We start from the raw sequence: 7,633 nt of genomic DNA, 5'->3' as shown, positions 1-7,633 counted from the left end.
AGTAGAGGATCAGAGTGCACTTCTTCTAAAAAGGAAGACACAAGTCAAATAGGGAAATAACTCAAGGAGGCTATTGCTACTTCTATTCCAAGATTCCCTACTGGATTCTTTGCAGCCCTGATGTAATCCCAAACTAGCCATTTGGGCAAAATCCCCATACTTACTCCATTTGCAACACTTTTAGAATTCAACATTTTTGGAGTTTGAAATTGTGTTTAAAGAAGAAATAATTCACTTGTCATACTGATTGGTGACATGAGACAGTCATAAATTTTTCAAAAGATCAAAAGACTATTTTAAAATTAGAATGGTTTCTTTCCAATTAATTAAAATCTCTTATGTGTAGAGGGGATGTTTTACTACTGCTATAATATCAGATCTACATATTTAATGCGTTTGATAACGATTATTTACACACACGATGACCCTTAATGAAACTGCATTACACTTTTGTGATTCTGCTATTTCTACAACGCGCCCTTTCTGTTCCCACTCCCACCGTTCTTTGGAGGACCTTCTCCTTTATACTCAGTAGCATCTGATTAACCTGGGAAGAAACTGAAGTTTCCAGGGGATCGTAGTTTTACAATCAGCCTTAAGACAGAGGCTCTAGGAGTTTCGGGGGGTGGGGAGGCGGGCTTTGTGTCTCTTCTGTGGAGAGAGTTACTTACGCCCAGCAGCTCTGGAGTCAGAGGCCAGGTCTGAGCAGAGGACGTGAGCCCTAACCTCAGGAGGAGGAAGCATTGCTTTGGCACAACTACATCAATAACACCAGTAATTAGCAAGTAAATAGTCACTGCATCTCTCTCCGTCAAAACGTCCATTTCTTGGGATTCAAGCTCTTCCTTCTATAAAATAAGCAATCTGAGTACCCAAACTATATAATAGATGTCACTATTAACAGTCACCCAAGCCAGCTTCTATCAGGCCACTGTTCAATGTGGCCTTGCATCTAGAAATGTGGGGAGGGCTCTAGCTCGGAGAGAATTACACCGTTCAGGAATTAGAATTGATCTAATGAAAGGTGATAAGATTTCTGTGCCTCGGGTCATTGATTTGTAGCCAAGCCGGGCTCAATAGGTTCAGTTTCTAACTTATCACTTTCCACCCTTCAGCTCGAGCAGGCGCTGGAGGGACGGCTCAATCCACAAAGCCGGTATTGTCAATTGTGATGAAAAAGAGTGTGGGATTCACTTTCTCCAACACAGGGGGAAGCTGAAGCCGATCCAACTAAGAGGAGGGCAAGAGGAGGCCTGGCCAGTGTCGCTTCACCTGGAGAGGGAGTCCAGAGAAGACTGGGGGCTCCATTGTCCGGTGTCTGGGGAATTCGTCAGCAACAGAGCTCTCGTTGTTCTCCTTCCAGCAGGTGACTACCGAACACGAGAGCTCCCTTACCATGCTCCACACTGGAGAGGCGGGAGACGGAGTCAGACCGCACGTGTCATCCTGTGAACTCCCCGGAAAGCTAGCGTGTGGGACCCTCATCCGCACCGACTCTCTTGGGTCCTCCTCTCCCATCTTGGGCACCGGGGCTCAAGCTTTTTCAGCTATTCTTTATTCTCTGCTGCTGCTGGCTTTTGCTTCCAGCCATTAGAAGCTCACTCCTCCAAGTGAAAAAATCATGTAATATTTTTTTTAAAAAAGAATCTCTGTCCCCAAATCCAAACGGCAACCTGGGGAGAGTAGCATGGGTTCAGTCTCTTCGCAAATACTCGAGTAACAACAATCAGAGCTGTAACAATAGTGACCACAGCACGAAATGCCTCTGCGGACAAGTCCATCGAAGACTTGGTCTTTCAGTCACCCTAAGTGTGCCTCTATTAAGGAAGACCTTTTTTTCCTTGCCTCTATATTCTTCTTCTCCTGCATTAACTCCAAATCGGGAGTTTTGCTACTTTTCACATAAAACAGTTTCCAAAAGAATCTAAAGAATTTAGGGGCACAAACAAACAAACAAAGAATCAAATAGAATTTAGGGGTAGTGAGAAAAAAGCAAGCGTGGAGGGAACCCCCCCCCCCAGGAAGATCTGATAAGTACAAGTATGTAGGAAGATATGAGGCAATTTCAAAATATACTCTGCTGGGTTTAATCTTCTATTGAGAGCAGGAATTCTCTCTGAAGATTGAGTAGCTGGGAAACCAAAAATAGGGACGAGTTGCCGGGGAATCGAAGAGTGTTTCACTGTAACGTTACCAGGAGGCAGCTCGAGGTTTCAAGCCTCCACTCCAGGTTCTTGTCTCGTTTCCCAGAAAGATTTCAGGCGAGGATTAAAATCAAGTCCCGAGTCAGAGAGAACAGTTGAACAGAAAGAGTGCGTTTATGGAAGGAGATACCTTGGATGGAAGTCCAAAGGGCCCGAGCTAGTCAAACGGGCCTCTAGGATGTAGCGTGGGACCAGATATTCTGCTCATGACGGACCTCCCACCATGGACTGGCTTTCTGGGGGGCCTTGTGCTATTGCTGGTTTTCTGCAGTGTCCCTCCTCTTTCCAGGAAAGTCTGTCCCTGCACCCCAGACTTCGTGCTGTGCCCTTGCCTCAGAACCCAAACCCAAGGGACTATTCAGTCACTGTCGGCGATGGTGTGAACATCCTGGGGTTTTCCCAGCCAGCCTTGTCACTCTGTTCTCTTCCACTGAGAAGGAGCTGTGTCCTATCTGCCCTTCGCCATCCTCTCTGCTGGAGTGGTGAGTGGGGAAACAGGGCTACCTCTCTCCTCCGGCCACCATTGCTTCTCCTCCCTCTGCCCATCTCTGTCCAGTTAACAGTCCCATACTCCATTTGAAAAATGTTCCCTGTAGCCCTCTTATAGACGACACCGCCACACTACCATCAGCGAGATCTCTTTTTCTCATTCATCTGGCCAATATATCTAAAATAGAGGGATTTGTACCTTAATTTTACTTGTCAAAATAAAGCTTCCAAAAGGACATTGATCAAAAACCTTTACCATAATAGGAATCGATGCATACTTCCTTGACATTGCATGCGCACACACACATTGAAGAGGGTTTTTTTTAAAAAGCTCAATGAAAATGTCATTGAAAGAGAGTAGAATTTTACCTTGAAATTTTCGGAACCCCCTCAAACACGTAGGCCCGACAGAAGATATTTCTACAAAAGTATTTACATATGCTGCATATATATGAATGAATATAAAAGAGCATCATCAAAAACCAAATCCACTGCCATCAACTTGATTCTGGCGCCTCGTGGCCCTCTACGGGGCTTCTGAGGCTGTCAATCTCTCCATGAGCAGACAGCTCTTCTTTCTCCTGCAGGCCGAGGACAGCAGTCTAATACTTACCCGACAGTGCCGGGCGAGCACACAGATGGCAAAATTATGAAAATGTCTTTCTTAGCTAGAACCATACACTTTGACGGACTGAGTCTGAACCTGGGGTGCAGTACCTGGGGTGGTCTCGGGGAACATCAAGCCCAAGTGGCCCAGCATGGTCCACCAAAGAAATGTTCTACGTTAGACTTGGGTGAGTAACAACCCGCCAGAGGGGTCGTAAGCGCATGGAAACTGCCATCTCCGGTGGACTTTCTATATAGCATTGCTGTCAGCTGCTGCCAGGCGGATTCCAGCTCCCATTCCTGCACCATATCATGTGTGTGGCTGTGGCTGTTTCTCCCACGTTCGAATCCATCTCATTGGCGGGCTCCATGGCTTCTGTTGACCCTCTACTATATAAACCTTGAAGCGCCTAACCTTTCCTGATGACATGTCAAAAGTGAGCAAGCAGAAGTCTGTCCTTCCTCAACTCAAAGGAACATTTGGGTAATATTTCTTCTAATACGGATTTGTTTGTCCTGACAATCCACAGAATGAATACAAGAATAGTCATCTCCATATTCATGGGTTTAGTCCCATAATCGTTGCCACACCTCTTAGCTTTCGCATTAGCTGCTGATGTATCCACTCATATGATGTTATTACTTTTTTTTGCAGAATTGTATATGTATTTAATATTTACCTTCATTGCCCTTAACACATTTCTTTTAACTTTTTATTGTGAATTGGGTAAAGATTTAGAGAGCAAATCACTTTTCCATTTAATTCACTTACATTTTGTTTCCTATCTTTGATTACAATCCCCCCCTCCCCAGTGTAACATCAGGTACCCCACTTCCTCCCTGTGTTTCCGGGTTCCATTCCTCCTTCTTTTCTAACCCTTCCTGCCTCCTGAACCTTGGCCTTGGGAAAATGCTGCCCTTGTGATCTCTAATGTTTGATTGTTCTAATGGGTGCATATCTCCCTAGTGTTATTTTTTCCCTTATAAAAAAATCACTGCCATCGAGTTGATGCCACCTCATACCAATCCTATAGGACAGGGTAGAACTGCCCCTGTGGGTGTCCAAGACTAACTCTTTTTAATTAAAAAATTATTTTATTAAGAACTCTAACAGATTATAATAATTCATAATTCAATTAGATCAAGCATTATTGTACAATTGCTGCCACCATAATTTTCAAAGCATTTTCTTTCTTCTTGAACTCTTTGATAACAGTTTCCCTTTGTCCCCTCCCTCCCCCACTCTACCTCCAAGAACCCTTATTATATGTATATATATTTATATAAACATATATATATATATTGTATCTTACACCATCCAATGTAACTGTTCACATCCAATTCTGTTATTCATTCCCTTTGAGTGGGGTTATGTGGTCATAATTGCTCTCCCCACACCCCTCCTTTCTTCCTGTACCCTCAGGGAATCATTACTGCCATTACTCTTTCTGAAGGGTTTATCTATCTTGGATATCATGCATTGAACAATCTTAATTACACAAATGAACATACACAGGTCTAACAAGATTAATGAGGTAAAACTAAGACCATAATCATAAGGGGAAGAAATATTAAAGAACTAGAGCACAGTTCTGTGCTTCATCAGGACTATATTTTACCCTGGGTATGTCATCTCTTCCATGTAGCCCTTCTGTGAGAGACTGGTGGGTTTTTAGTTTCCACTTTCTCTACGCTCCTTCACATCAATTTGATTGCTTGATTTTGAAGTTCTGATCCCTATTCCCATCAACCCTATTCTCATGATCACACAGGCTGGTGTGCTTTTCCATGTGGCCTTTATTGCTTCCCTGCTAGAGGGTCGCTTGTTTACCTTCAAGCCTTTAAGACCCCAGACACTATATCTTTTAATAGCTTGGCACCATCAGCTTTCTTCACCACATTTACTTATGCTCCCATTTTGTCTTCAGCAATCTTGCTGGGAAGGTGAGTATCACAGAATAACAGGCTATTAGAAAACAAAGTGTTCTTGTACTGATGTAAGATTTAAGTAGATGCCTAAAGCCCATCTGTTTCTTTATTGCATTTACATATAAATAAAGGACATACATGTTGTCAGATAAGAGGGTCCTGGGGTAGGGATCCCTGAATGAAAAGGGGATTGTACTGATGAATTACATCAGGGCCTGCTCACTATTTTACAGAGGGATGCTCATCTACTCAGGGTCAGGACCACAGATGTGGAACTATTTGTATGGTCTCTCTTTTCCCCTTCTCTTTTGGTGTCTATATAAGATAGGAAAGATAAGCAATTCCATAGGACTAATGGTTGTAGAGGTGGGGAAGTAGGGGGGTGAGGGGAAGGCAAGGGAGAGGAGTGGGGGAGGGGAGTGTTGAGCCAATAACAACAGGGACAGGGGAACTCTGAGGGATCTAAAACTGACAGTGAGGAGGGTATCATGTTCCTGGTCGTTTTTGATCAATTGAAATGTATTCGAGAGGAATTACTGAGAGGTGAACAATGTGTAAGCATGATAGTGGGGCAGGAGGGGAGAAAAAGGAAAAGAGGAAAGAACAGGAAGCAAAAATTATATGTAAGTATAAATATAGATATGTGTGTATATATATATATTTAAATATGTAAAGATAGAAGTAACCCTTTACAGGGGTAGTAAGTCCCATCTTTCTCCCTCAAAGAACTGCTGACCTTGGGGTTAACAGGCCAATGCATAACCAATATGCCACCATAGCTCCTAATTTCTCTTACGGACTTGCCTATTCTTTAGCTAGAAATGAGCCTGGAGTGGGTTAATCCCATCCCAGACCAGAGCAGTGTCTAGGAGTGACAGAGCACCACCGTCATGGGGGTGAGGAGGCATGTTTCACTAGTCTCTATCAGAACAGTAAATCTGGTCTTTTTGATGATTTTGAGTTTTGTCTCACATTTTTCCTGTTGTTCTCTCCAGGACCTTATAATAGAGTAGTTGTTAGTGGTAACTGGGTACCATCTAGTTCTTCTGGTCTCAGGGAAGCTGAGGTTCACATGATCAATTAATTCATTGGAATAATTTTTTCCATGCATCCTTAATTATGTTCACTCTTCTTTACTCTGGACAAGGAGAGACCAGTGGCTGCACTTTAGATGGCTGCTCAGAAGGTTTTGAGACCCCAGTGGCGACTCACCTAAGTAGAACGTAGTACAATGTCTTTATGGACAAACAGTGTATACGTATTCGTGTTAAAATCAAGAATAAGATGAGCTTCTCAATGGTCACCATATCTGTAACACTGTTCTGAAAGCTTGAACTACCCACCTTTTGGATCACAACTGAGGGCTTTCAACACTGCACCACCAAGGTTCCTAAAAACCCAATAGAGAGGTAAAATAGAATAGTAACCGTCCATTGATTAATGTCCCAAAAAGAATAGGAAAGAGAGAGAAGTTTCTCTAACTGGAAATCCAAACCAGTTAAGAAAGAAATTAGGTATAAAATTTGTAGAATCTGTGATGTTTTAATGGAAGACTCACAAAAATCCACTAAAAACTATCATAATCATAATAATTAAAGATGATTACATAGAGAATACAACCCAGGAGAGTTGCTTAGAGGGAAATTCAACACTGTTGGACCACAGGAGCATCATAAAGGCACAGACCTACAAGGTTTTGAGGGGCTAGGGGGCTTTTGGCTTACCACAGTGGAGGCCGGCTAGGGCTTGACCTTAGCCCCGCCACTGTCTGGTGGAACTGGGAAATTTGGAGTCCACTTGGGGGCTTAATCTCAACACAGCCACAGTTTGCCACCACCTGTGTCTGCCTCGAGGCAGGGACTAAACCCTTGCAGCTCCAGGGGCAGGGATCAGGGTTCAGCTACATTGTTACTTTTGTTTCCCTCTCTTCTATCACCCCACAGTCTCCACAGGCTGTGCAAGGGCTTTTTCTCAATACAGCCACAGCTTGCCACCTGCTTGGGACAGGGACTAAACCCTTGCCGCCCCACGGGCAGGGATCGGGGTTCAGCTATATTGTTACTTTTGTTTCCCTCTCTTCTCTATATCCCCTCACAGTCTCAGTAGGCTTACTTTTTAATTTTTTTCCCCTCTTTGTCTCTGTCCTGTTCTCTCACAATCCACTGCTGACCTCCAGACTACTCCTCTTACCCTAGGGCATTTACACCTGCACCACACCAGCTAGGTGAGCTCCACCCTGTGCAGTTAGCCTGAGACTGGGGAAAGCCCTACCGACCTCCACCAGGGGATACTCTGCCCAACTTCTTAACAGGGAATTCCTGCCTGTGTGCCTGAGGGCCTAAGCCAGCTCGGCCAACACTCATCAACATTCCAAGCTACTGCAGGAACCTCTGTCCAACCTCCAG

Source organism: Tenrec ecaudatus, chromosome 6 (genome assembly GCF_050624435.1).
Source record: "Tenrec ecaudatus isolate mTenEca1 chromosome 6, mTenEca1.hap1, whole genome shotgun sequence".
NCBI lineage: Eukaryota > Metazoa > Chordata > Mammalia > Afrosoricida > Tenrecidae > Tenrec > Tenrec ecaudatus.
The sequence above is the reverse complement of the archived record's forward strand: the minus strand, read 5'-3'. Positions refer to the sequence as shown.